Source organism: Schistocerca americana, chromosome 3 (genome assembly GCF_021461395.2).
Source record: "Schistocerca americana isolate TAMUIC-IGC-003095 chromosome 3, iqSchAmer2.1, whole genome shotgun sequence".
NCBI lineage: Eukaryota > Metazoa > Arthropoda > Insecta > Orthoptera > Acrididae > Schistocerca > Schistocerca americana.
The window spans coordinates 271,396,288-271,409,613 of NC_060121.1; the positions used below are offsets into that span (position 1 = coordinate 271,396,288).

The following is a 13,326-nucleotide window of genomic DNA, read 5'->3' on the forward strand; positions in this document are numbered from 1 at the left end:
TCAGTGACAGCAGTAACAGAAGACGGGTAATGGCGTTCTGTTGTCGTGGGCGTGAGCGGTAGTGAAAAGTAGTCTCGTTGAGATACCCACTGCCCATTTACGCGTTTAGAAAGTAGCCCGCTCGGCGGCATGGCGGTGCCGTCGCTGCCGTGTTCTGCTACTAGCGCCTACCATTGTCATTGCCCACGCGTTTGTTTTGAAATCGAATCGGAGCTTTAATTTATACTCGGAAGCCTTCTGTCTCGAACGAATCTCTGATTGTGCTAGAAGTCTTGCTGATAGTGTCTGAATTCCCCACCAATGTCTGCAACAATTAGAGTTCGGAAGCTTGTTCAGAAAAACGTGCTTTCTGCTCATCGATCCGATCGTAGTGATTTAAACAGGATTATCAGCACTTAGGGTTTGACTTTGGATAGTTCATCTTGCAGAAGTGTGTTCGAGGCTGTCTCCTTATTCTTGGTCTTTTGTTGGTTAGCAATTTAGCAACTTCGGAATTAGCTTTTACTACTTATAGTCGTTGCGGTCTTCAGTCGGAAGATTGGTTTGATGCAGCTCTCCGCGCTCCGATATCCTGTGCGAGCCTCTTTATATGTGCAGGACTGCTGCAACGTCCATCCATTTCAACTTGCTTACTGTAGTCGAACCTTGGTCTTCGTGTACAGTTTTTACCCTCCACACTTTCCGTCATTACCAAATCGACTTTTCCGTGATACCACATGATTTGCCCCACCAACTGATCTGTGATTTTAGTCAAGTTGGGCTATAAATTTCGTTTCTCCCCAATTCGATTCAGGAGCTCCTCATTACTAATCCGATCTATCCATCCACCCGTCAGCGTTCTTCCGTAATGTCATATCTCAAAAGCATCTGTTCTTTTCCGTTCTTATTGTTGCACGATTTTTAAGTTAGCATACATTCACTAGGAATCTTCGCAGTAACGAAGAAAATTAATGGTGTGCTTTCAAGAGTCAAATTCGGCAGAACAGCCGGAAGCACACCATTAAACCGTAACGCAGAGAACCTTATAAATCACAACACAGGAAATGGCAGCAGATCGTGCGCGAGGACATTAACACTGTCGTCTCTTGTACGGCTATCTTCAGGCAGTGAACCCACATTTACCATACTGCACTCTGTCCCTTAAACTTGCACTTCTTTTACGATTAGCAATCGGTTTGAATCTGAAACAAGCTGGGTGGTGCTGTAGCCGAGAACAGGGTAGCAGTGCCGATACGAAGACAGGTAAACATCGGACGATGCATCACTGTCCGTGACATAACACCACCGCAGCTGATAAGCAGTAGTTATTCAGACTATGTTAACGCCCAGATAACGATCTTTTCTCAAGGTCACTGGTAAATAAGGGGGATATCAGGTTACGCATCCGGTATCAGGTTACCCTCTTGGACGACTTATAATAAAGCCCCCCTTCCCCCCCCCCCCACCCCCCACCCCTTCACTTCCAGGGGACACCCCGGAGAACCCCCACGCACCAAAGGCAATTTTGTAAGCTATATTCGAGGTCATGACACAACTCGATACTAGTCATGTGATATAAAATTGGCGGGAAACCTATCTCTCTGCGCGCGCATATGACAAATGGTTCATCCAAATATTCCGCACACACTTGCACATAGAACATCAATTATGTACAAATAAGTACACAGCAACATTCTCAAGCATTCCAGCGAATAATGAGAGTACGATAGGGTGCCGATACCTTACCCACAGATGAACAGCTTGTCGTCATGACGCACAGTCGTACTTTCGGCTTCAGTGCAGAATCCACCTCATGGCTTCTCGATCGAAAGATTACCTGGCGCACCGCACCGTATGTGGAGCTCGGCCAGCGCACTCAAGGAGTCACCTTTTGTAATCTTCAGTTGTAAGAGACTTTGAGGCTGCACGATGCACAGCTTAGCCCACCTATGGATGGCACCTGCATCTATATGGTATGCGTACATCTTTGGTCTGAGCCCCACAAGCTCTACACTCTATGAACTACTCGCCTCATCTTTCATCAGGCCAACAACTTTGTTTCGTTATGTTATACCAAAAGTATTATCGGCTGTACATCCACACTATCAAATTCTTCGTGATTGTACCTAATTACTTCATATGGATCACAGCCTTTCATCCAATAGATGAAACTTTCTGTATCCATATAAAATAACTTGGCGTTGTCAAAGTTGAGCTTCGCAAACTTGTAGTGGAATTGGTACACGCAGAGTTTGGAGAGGTCAAGAAACTCGTGCTGATATAGACAGGCTTCATGAATTGTATTGAAACCTTGGCCATATCCAGATGTCCGAAAAAGGACACCACATATATAATTCAGGCGTGGACGACCATTGATCCCTTCAGTGCAGATGCACGCCAAGCTTGAACACATACGGGAATCGGCAAGATACCGCGAGTAATGAAGCTAATGGGCAAGGGGCACTACATCAATAGTATATGAATAAGTTGTGAATTCTGCATCTGGCGGGAGGCGTGCTAGAGTAGTGCAGGCAGTTGCGTTGGCCACTATCAGGATGACGCAGTGGTCAGCGCATCTGCGTAGTAAGCAGGAGACCTGGGCTCGAATCCGTGTGTGGCAAAAATTTTCAACTCTCCCCATTAATTTAAATCAGCGCCCCCTTGCAGCTAATCTCATTAATTCCTTTGTGTCTCAATTCAATTTCTTATTGCGGGCGTCAATGTAATTGCTGTTGAAAGAGCATGGAATGACACATAGTAAAAATTGAATTAACGTTTATTGTTTAAGTGTTAATTGTTCATATATTATGCAACATCACATAGGTAGTGCAATGTTTCATAAGATTGGTTGGTCATCTTTCTGTGACCCACAGTCGTAACGTTCTTGATCGTCAGGATCTTGGTCTGTTGTTATACTGCTACCTTCAGCTGCAGGTGTTTCTGTACCGTCATCTTACACTGGAGGTGTGGAGATTTGTTAAGGCAAGATACACTTCGGCAAATGCTGCATGTTTTGGAACATTGCGGAGCAATCATTTTGCACGCTTGCAGCTTATCAACTTCGGCAGGTGGTCTGGGGCAGGAGGGAGCTGAGTAGTTACTGGGGCTAGTGTAGAAACAGATTTCCTCCATCCCCACTCCTCAGAGGACTTTGCAACACTTACACTCGATTGTACATGATCGTACACTGTAGGAGTTTTACCTAGCAGCCTCCTCTTTTGGGGGGAAGTGGTGAAAGATTCACTTTATTCCTAGTTTCAAAGGTTATGAAGCGATGGTAACGCAACATATTCAGAGATGTTTCTCTGACAGAATTCCCATACAGTGCCATAAACCATCGACAGCAGGCCTCAAAAATGGCTTGATATGATCCACAGGGGCCGTAAACGCTTACTCTACAGGTACCATATATATACAGTTCTTCAGCACTCCAAAGATTTTTTTTTCTTTCATGATTGCTGATTGCGTGATGCCACATACACTGAAGACAAGGAGGAACAAACTTCCAGGAAGTTTTCATTTGTTTGTAGTTCCTTTGATTAGTATAACGTTTGTGCCTTGTTTTCCTTTCTTGGTTTAAGGAAGATGTCTTTCTGAGGTGGAGATAATACTACATTCAAACCCAATAAATCTACATCTTCCCCTACTACAACAATAACTTCATTAGCTGGGTTAGGGTTGGTGGCCTCAACTGCTTTGTGAACCATTAACGTATCGGCATCGTCCTGTGTTAGTTTCACTTTGGTCCCTTGCTATTCAAGTTTTTCAGATTGCAGGGCTGTGAGCTGCGTTTTGTTTGTATAATTTCATAAGAAGAGGAACACAGGCACTTCAAATAGCATCACACACACCATGCTGCTTCGTAATAAGATATCAAATTCAAGGCCTTTGTGGTCAGTGCGTGAATCCTATAAAACAGGACATGGGACCTTTTTTGTACATAACTTTATACTTCTACATCTACATGACTACTCTGCAATTCACATTTAAGTGCTTGGCAGAGGGTTCGTCGAACCACAATCATACTATCTCTCTACCATTCCACTCCCGAACAGCGCGCGGGAAAAACGAACACCTAAACCTTTCTGTTCGAGCTCTGATTTCTCTTATTTTATTTTGATGATCATTCCTACCTATGTAGGTTGGGCTCAACAAAATATTTGTGTTCTTTAATTTTGCACTGAAAAATTTTGTTCATAAATACTACTGTTTTCCATAAAAATGAGAAAAGGTGATTTTTGCCGCCATTTTCCAATATGGCTGATGAAGCTCCAGCCCGGTCGGTGGGGACTTGGAGTATGTTTGAAAAGGTATGAGGAAGGTCTGTGCCCAAATCTATCTTTTTTTACAAACTTTTCCCTCCAAACGTCAAAATTCTGCCTAATTTGACTGGGCTGCACTTGATCACTGCACGCATGTGTTAAGACACCAGGATGCATCAGAAGGAGTACCGGAGGAGAGATAGCATCATAAAATAACACAGCTTATGCTCTCTGAGTAAACAGAGACGTGTACGCCTTGCGTCCCCCCCCCTCCCCACCGCTAGCTCTCAGGGAAAAGAGAAAAAATATAGTATGGTTCTGCGTTTTTTCTTTCAAGAAATTGATTGAAAACTCGGTATTGCGTAGGTGTTTTTTGTTGTTGTACATGTTCGGAACGGGAACATTTGTATGGCTTCTTAAAAGTCGCCATTCGTCTTGCAAAATACAGTTGTGGAAATACTCCATACCCCAGGTCTTGCGTCCCCCTCTCTCACCCCCTCCTCCTCCTTTCCCTCCCCCCCCCCCCCCCCTCCCACCACCACCACAACCACCACTTGCTAACTGTCGTTTGGGCGTCCTTGTCACAGCCGACCGGTAGGCGGTACTGGGTACTGTCTCCATTGATAACTGCTGATTTACATTACTCAACGGTTAACATTTTCGAGATGATTTATGAAAGAATATTATCTGCAATCTTCATTCTTCATAAGAATCTGCGTTTCACAGAATAAAATTATTAAAATATCATATTCACGACAGTCTACTGGCTCCCAGGTACAACGAAAAAGAAACCTAGCTGTAAATATGCTTACACACGACCATCTTAATGGTTTTACACAACGTAGGAACTGTTTCTGTGAATTACACGTACCGTCATATTATATCAGAAGAGTAAATCCACAGGGGACAAATGCTAGCTAAACACAAAATCAGCGCAGAAGACAAGTGACTCAGACTGTCGGTAAATTTTCGTGTCAATAACTCACTTGTTGGCTGATGCCTCAAGCCTACCATCCTCGAAACGTACAAACGGTGTTCATGCTTAACAGAGAAACTTTCGTGTATATCCACTGATCAGCCAGAACATTATGACCACCTACCTAATAGCTGGTGTGCCCAACTTTGGCACGGGTAACAGGGGTGACGCGTCGTCGCATGGAAGCAATGAGGCCTTGGTAAGTCGCTGGAGGGAGATGGAACCACATGTGCGCACACAAGTCAGCCAATTCCCGTAAATTCCGTGGAAGGGGCGATGAACTCTGACGCCACCTTCAATCACATCCCAGCTGTTCTCAATCGTTTCAGATCTGGCGAGTTGGAGGAGCCAGCACATCAATTGGAACTCACCACTGCGTTCCTCGAACTACTCCATCACACTCGTAGCCTTGGAAGATGGCGCATTATCTTGTTGAAAAGTGCCACTGCCTTTGGGAAACGTGATCGTCATGAAGGGTCGTGTACGCGGTCTGCAACAAGTGTACGATACTCCTTGGTCGTCACGGTGCCTCGCACGAGCACCGCTGGACCCGTGGATGCCCACATGAATGTTCCCGGACTATAGTGGAGCCGCCGACAGCTTGTCTATGTCCCGTAAGATAGGTGTCAAGAAGCTGTTCCCTTGAAGACGACGGATTCGCGTCCTTCCATCGGCATGATGGAGGAGGTATCGCTCTGCCACTTCGCCAACGTCCAGCTCCGATGGTCGCGTGCCCATTTCACTCGTGGTTACCGACATTGTAGTGTTAACTTTGACATATGCGTGGATCGTCGACTGCGGAGACCCATCATTAGGAGTGCTCGGTGCACTGTGTTTTCAGACACACTTGTACTCTGCCCAGCATTAAAGTGTGGATGTTAGTTCCACAACAGTTCGCCGCCTGTCCTGTTCTACCAGTCTGCCCAGCCTACGACGTCCCTCTGTAATGAAGGGCGGCCGCCCAACCCCACGACGTCTGGACGTGGCTTCACTTTGGTTTCGCCACGTGTTAGACATTCGTCACAACGCTTCTCGAACACCCCAAAAGTCGTGCAGTTACTGAAACACTCGTGCCGAGCCTCCGGGCCATTAAAATCTGCTCTCGCTCAAACTCGGATGGCGCGGCTTCACCGTTCTGCACATGGACAGCACGCCCACTGATACTGCACGCACCATGCGTGTATTTGACTAGCAGTCATTCCTCGCCAGGTGACGCTGCTATCGCCTGGACGGGTTTATATCGATAGTAGGTCGGTGGTCATAATGTTCTTGCTGATCAGTGTATGAATACCAGTACAATCGATTGTTTATAGTAAATAAATTAACAAGCGCTATTTAAAACTAGTGACATTTAGAGGGCTAATCCGACCCACTGGGTATTCCAAACAGTCGACCAATACTCAAGAATGGGTTGCATTGGTGTTCTGTACGCGGTCTTCTGTATAGATGAGCTAAACTTCCCAAAAATTCTTCTAATAAACCGAAGTCGACCATTTGCCTTCTGTACTATGTGCTCATTCCATTTCGTATTAGTTTACATTTGTTATGCTTAGATAATTAATCGTCGTGACAGGGTCAAGCAGCACATCACGAGTATTGTATTCGAGCATTATTGGATTGTTTTTCCTACTTACCTGCATTGACTGACTTTATCTACATTTAGAGTTAGCTGCCGTTCAACACACAAAGTAAAAATTCTAAGTAGTACTGTATCCTGCCACAGTCACACAAAGACCTCTCCCAGAGGTGTATGTATACGGACTAAATGTCGAGTACGATTAAACGTTTGATATTATGTAGCTAAAGTTTCACACATCGCACAGCTTTCGTTGCTTTTTTAATGGTGTGATTAATCTCTGTGAAAAGGTAAATTTACGAGTTTACTTGCATGTGTCTTGTAGTTTCAGTAATTTCCATCTTCAGTAACTCTGTGTTGAATGATGCACCGCACGGGTGCAGTTCACTGAGAAATGCAGTGCAATTTTTTTAAACTTAATTTGCTACTTATTTTTGGATTAAGACAACGTTAAAAAAGATTAAATTTTAGCTAATATCCTATATATTCTAATACACTAACAATTGTAATAAGGTAAACCTGATTGGTCAGACTAAAATTTTCTGCACTAGATTCAAAATTCCTTGCAAAATTATTGTCACCCGTGTATGAATATTAGCAGTATAAAGCGTTTTTCGTTAGATAGCACTGCGCTGCTTTTCTTTTGTTAATATTTGCCCTTTATAACACACTCATTTTACAGCCTTAAAGCGCGTGCACAAGTTAGGGATAGCGAGCGAGTGGTTTATACCTAAAGGTCGTGAAAGCATAGAGAAATATTTCAGGTTGTAATATACTGTGAGCGCTGTGAAATTGCTTCGCGTCTTGAACGGCAGTGCAACTTTTACTCACACCAGTAACTTAAATACAGTGAGATGTGCTGTTTGTATACACGGATTTCGAAAACAATACTACAGCGTCGGATAACATCATATTCCTTCTCTTGTTGAAGAGGTGATGACACAGTTATATATTCTAATAGGTCAGTGATTGTTTACGTAAGGAATACTTACAACAATTTTTTCTTCTTGACAGACAATGCTTTTATGCCACATAACTAAATTTGAAACAGTTAATAGTAAAATATAGAAGTATTTCTTTAAACAATGGCGTAGTGCACAACATTTGTAATGACATAATCTTTGCAGCGAAAGGAAAGTCTATGAATCAAATGATAAATCAAATGATATTGTTTGAATTTGTATTATTCTGTTTGTTTTCAGTAACAATCAATTAGTCTGTAAGAAAACATAAAACTGGTAAGTACGACAGTAGACTACGTAGGGATACCATCCCCGAATAAAAGACCCGTCATTCACAGGTAAATTACAAGATCACCTATTCTTAAATGTGCTAATCATTATGTAAATTCTCATTTTTAAATTGTATTAAATCATTCACACGCGCAAGCGCTTCTGGTGGCGAAGAATTACACTGGACAGCAACTCGAGCACCATATAGTGATGGTGTTTTGTTGGGAAACCTACAATGGCGGCCTATGAAAGTGATACTGTAAAAACCTGGCGGAACTAGTCAGCAAATCAGTTGTAATTTGTTCGTTAGTGCTCTTGGCTGTATGAAAATGTAGGCGCAATGAAACGAGCACTGGTGACAAAACAAAGATAGTCGCAGCCAACATCTGTTTGTTTCAAGTCTCATGAAACGACAGTTTCCCATCCACGTACCGAATATAAGGCTGTGTTAATTATACAATGTCAACGGCCTTGCCGCAGTGGTAACACCGGTTCCCATCAGATCACCGAGGTTAAGCGCTGTCTGGCTTGGCTGGCACTTGGATGGTTAACAGTCCCGGTCTGCCGGGCACTGTTGGCGACTGGGTGTCCCTCACCGATTTGATTCATGTTGACAGGATGTGTACAACATGGCTAGGGCTTCAACTTATGTAAAGAGGAAGGCGCAACTTTCAGCCACTTCCGAGAAAATAGTGTTTAAATGTTCTGCGTACCCCGTATGTATACTACTGTGTGGTCGCTACCAGGCAGAGGGTCGGTAGCCAAGTGATTGTTTAGTTTCGTAAGGTCTCTTAATCATAAGATTTCTGGATCGAAGCTAGCTGCTGGTGCTTTCTTTTTTATACTCACGTAATCCTAACTACAGACTTATTATGACTATCCAGGTTATCAGTATTCAATAATTCATTTACTATTTCCATATTACGAGGGCGGTTCAGAAAGTAACCTCCGAATGGTCACAGTGCGGGTTGTGGGGGGAGTAGCGACGCCATCTGTGCGTTCACGCACTCAACAGATCAGTCGGCATCAAGACGTGGTCGAGTGAACGTCGTACCTGCGCTAGTTTAGTTTTTGTGGCAGTTTGAAATGTGTGCTGCAATAGAAAACCCCGCCAAATGTGAAGTGCGTGCTGTCATAAGGTTTTTTACAGCCAAAGGATATTCTGCAGCAGCTATTCATCGTGAGCTTTGTGCCGTGTACGGACCAAGAGTTATGAGTGAAGGAGTTGTCCGTGAATGGGTACGTTTATTTAAAAGTGGACGAGAAAACGTTCATGATGAAGGGAGGAGTGGTAGACCATCGTTGGTGACTGACGAATCCACCACAAAACTCAAAGAATGGCCTCTGCATTAGACTTTCTGTCACGTTATGAGGACGAAGGAGAACCATTGTTAAACAGACTCGTGACCGGTGACGAAACCTGGATTAAGTACGTGAACCCTGAGACAAAAGAACAATCAAAGATGTGGGCACATTCAAATTCGCCTACCAAACCAAGAAAAGCCTCGCAAGATTTTTCTGCCAGAAAATTGATGGCAACGGTGTTTTGGGATGCCAAAGGGGTGTTGTTGGTTGAATTCATGGAACGTGGTACGACCATTAATCAAGACGTGTACTGTGAAACAATAAAAAAGTTACGACGGGCTATACAGAACAAACGCCGTGGTATGCTGACTTCCGGTATCGTTTTTTTGCACGATAACGCCCGTCCTCACTCTGCTCGCAGAACAACGGCCCTTCTTGAGTCCTTCAAGTGGGACGTTATCAACCATCCACCTTACAGCCCAGACCTGGCGCCAAGTGATTATCACCTCTTCATGCATTTGAAGAAATGGCTCGGGTCACAGCGGTTTGATGACGACGAAGAGCTCAAAGATGCGGTCACAGGCTGGCTCCAGGCACAAGCGGGTGATTTTTATGCAGAAGGAATTTCAAAGCTTGTGAAGAGATACGATAAGTGCCTCAATCGCTATGGAGACTATGTAGAAAAATGGTGCAAAGATGTAGTTGTAAGATGTATATATTAAAATATGTTTATTTAACTTGGTGTATTTTTTTAAATCAACCGGAGGTTACTTTCTGAACGGCCCTCGTATTTAGCCTGAAAAATAGGAAAACAAAATATTTTTGTAAGGACATTGGAAACAAACTATACACGATCATTTTGAATCAAGTCAGTATAGTCTTTACATTGATATTATTGTGCCTACATTCGCGACACGAATGGAACACTGCAGGAATCAGGATAATACTGATCGTAGAAACATGTAAAACAATAATTATTGTGGCGTACAGCACACGTAATAAACACAGTTTTTGCACGAGCATGGTTTTTTCAGTGTTTCTACTGCAAAACAAACTTCGTTTAAATTCATGAATGGCTCTCGGATATCACACAGCTTCGCAGCGTACCACGCATATCTGATCATATCGGCTGAAGGTGCAGACAACTGATGGTATACGACTGATTGAATTGTTGTGCAGTCTCCTCTTGAAGCTATCTCTCTATTGTGTTCTATGATGTACGAGCAATTTTGTAGCCGCTTTATAAGGTTTATCACCTTCCCGTGAAAATAAACATCGCTGGGCTGCACCGGCGGAGTACAGTTTGGAGGAGTTACTTTAATACTGCACGTTGCCTGACCCTGTCTACCCTGAAAAATTTCGTCGTATAAAACCGGCTCCTTTGTCCTCCCAATGAATCGAAGAACAAATTATTTTCTGACGTGTGGCTTCAAGACGTCAATTAGAAATTTCTTGTATAGTACTGTTGTGAATTTTCCGGACTTTCTAAGTGGTAATCATAACGTTTTTGTGTTTGTGAGCTTACTCAACAGCTTCTTTCTGCACCCTTGGTCCAAATGAGCCAATAGTCTCCTGCAAGCAAACGAAGACCGTTGGTAGTAATTTTCCAGATAAGGTGACAACGTGTTATGCAGTGTATGAGTGTCACCTTGTGTATATCCCTTTGCTGCACAAGAACCACTTTTGTTCCGCGTTCGGCGAGAGTTCGGTCATAAGTTTATATTGGCACCATAGAACGAATTCACAAATAAGCATAGTATGGTCTATAAATATAGTACTGCAGTCGATGTAAATGAATCAGGTACTTTTATTTGTAATACCTGTTTGATCAGTGTTAATAACAAAAACCTCGTCATATTATGTTGTGAGGAATCGAGTCTGCATTCGAAAATTTGCTACTGCATCAAGGACTTGCTGTAGTGTTGCGCTTTCCCTCTCGTATACAGATCTTGTGACTTTCCTCTGACTAATCCGATGTCTTCGTTTGAAGAGCACGACCCACGAGTCAGAAGCTTGAAAATTTGTAGGAAATTGGTTAGCAGTGAGAACTCATTGCAACAGGTTTCTCGTCGTCATCCGCTGATGACATTCTCGAACTTCTATGAAACGAGCATATGTCCACGAATCAATTGTTTCAAGTAGTTCATGCTTTGTTCCACTTTGTTTTGTATGTTCTCCCCATATTTTCAAATCATTCATGCTTTTGATGTGTGAAGCTCCCCTTCTACGAAGAGTGGCCAGACGCCATCCAGGGTGTTCTTCAGCTGATTGACGACTCTAATCTTGTAATACTGCCGAACGTAATCGCTGTCCATTTTATACTGCTTCTCTTCGGCCTCGTAATCGTCTGATGAAGGTGACGCTACTTCTTTAGATTCTTCAAACACACCATCATCAACAATGGCCGGCCGATGTGACCGAGCGGTTCTAGGCGCTTCAGTCCGGAACTGCGTTGCTGCTACGGTCGCAGGTTCGAATCCTGCCTCGGGCATGGATATGTGTGATGTCCTTAGGTTGGTTAGGTTTAAGTAGTTCTAAGTCCAGGGGACTGATGACCTCAGATGTTAAGTCCCATAGTGCTTAGAGCCATTTGAACCATCAACGATGCCTTGTAGGGCAATTAATTGGTATTGTACCACTATTGTTTGTCCTCTAGCATTTCGAAAATTCTGCGTAACACTTCTTCTCTAATATCTGTGTGTTCTTGCGTTATTACTATCGAAGGTTTCGAAGCGATGACATTGTTTTGGAGAAGAAGCTGTCCATACTACACAAATGCCGTTTTTAATCGTACTTTTGAAATTTCATTTTAAAATGATTCGGCTACACAATCAGGCTCACGTTCTCTTGCTGTCGAAGTTCCAGGCACACCATTACATTTACTCGTAAAATCAAGACATCTTGGAACGCTGACATACGATTGAAGTATTCTTCATGTTTCTAAACGTTGTTCCGTTCCTCCCTCCACCAACCGAAAGTTGTTTGTGCACACGCGGCTGTCTCTGGTTGATCAAAGCTAACTGCAAGAGTGCCGGAAAAATGGGTTCATACGGTGAGTCGTACCGTACCTGTACGCATACCGGGAAAATAGACTTATAGTAAATCAGACTAAGAGCAGCCGACCAGTTGCAAAGGATAAAGTAATCTTTACCTAGGTTTCAATAGATATAAATCTATCTTCTTCAGAAGACGGCAGTATTATAACAACATGAAGTGATATGTCCTTACCGTTTAGGCAAACATCTGCATAGTTACATTAATTATATAAAATATAGCCCTGAAAACAGGGTTTGTCAGACAAATAAAATAGGTTTGCAACTGGTCGGCTGCTCTTAGTCTGATTTACGTGGAACCGTTGCTGTAGCGCAGCTGTGTTTAAAGTACTGAGACTTATAGTAGGTTGAAACGTACCTACAGGAATACTGGTATAATGGTAAACTACTCTCCAAACGTGAGAGAAAAACCCGAATTTTCAAGGTGAAAATTATGTTAACAATAAGTGATTCCTTTAGATCCTGGTAATTTGCACAGTCGTAATAAACATGTTATTAGAATTACGTGGGAACGAAAAAAAATAAATAATAAATAATAAATAAAAACAGTGGGGGAGCGAGATTCGATCAAGAGTCCTCGCATCTTATGAAACCAAGCGTTTACTAGGTCGGTTATGCACCCCTTGGCCGGTAGCGACCACACATATGCGCGCCTAAAACTTTGACTCGATTTTCTCTAAAACGGTTGCGAGCTGCGCCTTCCTTTTTACATACGTTGAAATCAGCCATGTTCCACACATCATATCAATATTAATCAAATCGGTGAGGGCAAGTAGGTACGGTCCCCTTACCAGCCCCTTCGAGCCCTATTGAGGAGCTACTTGATTGAGAAGTAGCGGGTATGGTCACCAAAAGTGACAGCGGCCGGGAGAGAAGTGTGCTGGACCACGTACAACTCCATACCCGCAACCGTTCACGCCTGTCGGCTGAATATGACACGGCT

General features: G+C 43.3%; 1 protein-coding gene across 4 annotated transcripts in view; it reads left to right on the plus strand.

The window, feature by feature from the left end:
* The window catches only part of LOC124606748 (serine/threonine-protein kinase tousled-like 2), a 583,729-nt gene that overhangs the window by 27,957 nt on the left and 542,446 nt on the right, over positions 1–13,326 (plus strand). The window lies entirely within an intron of this gene.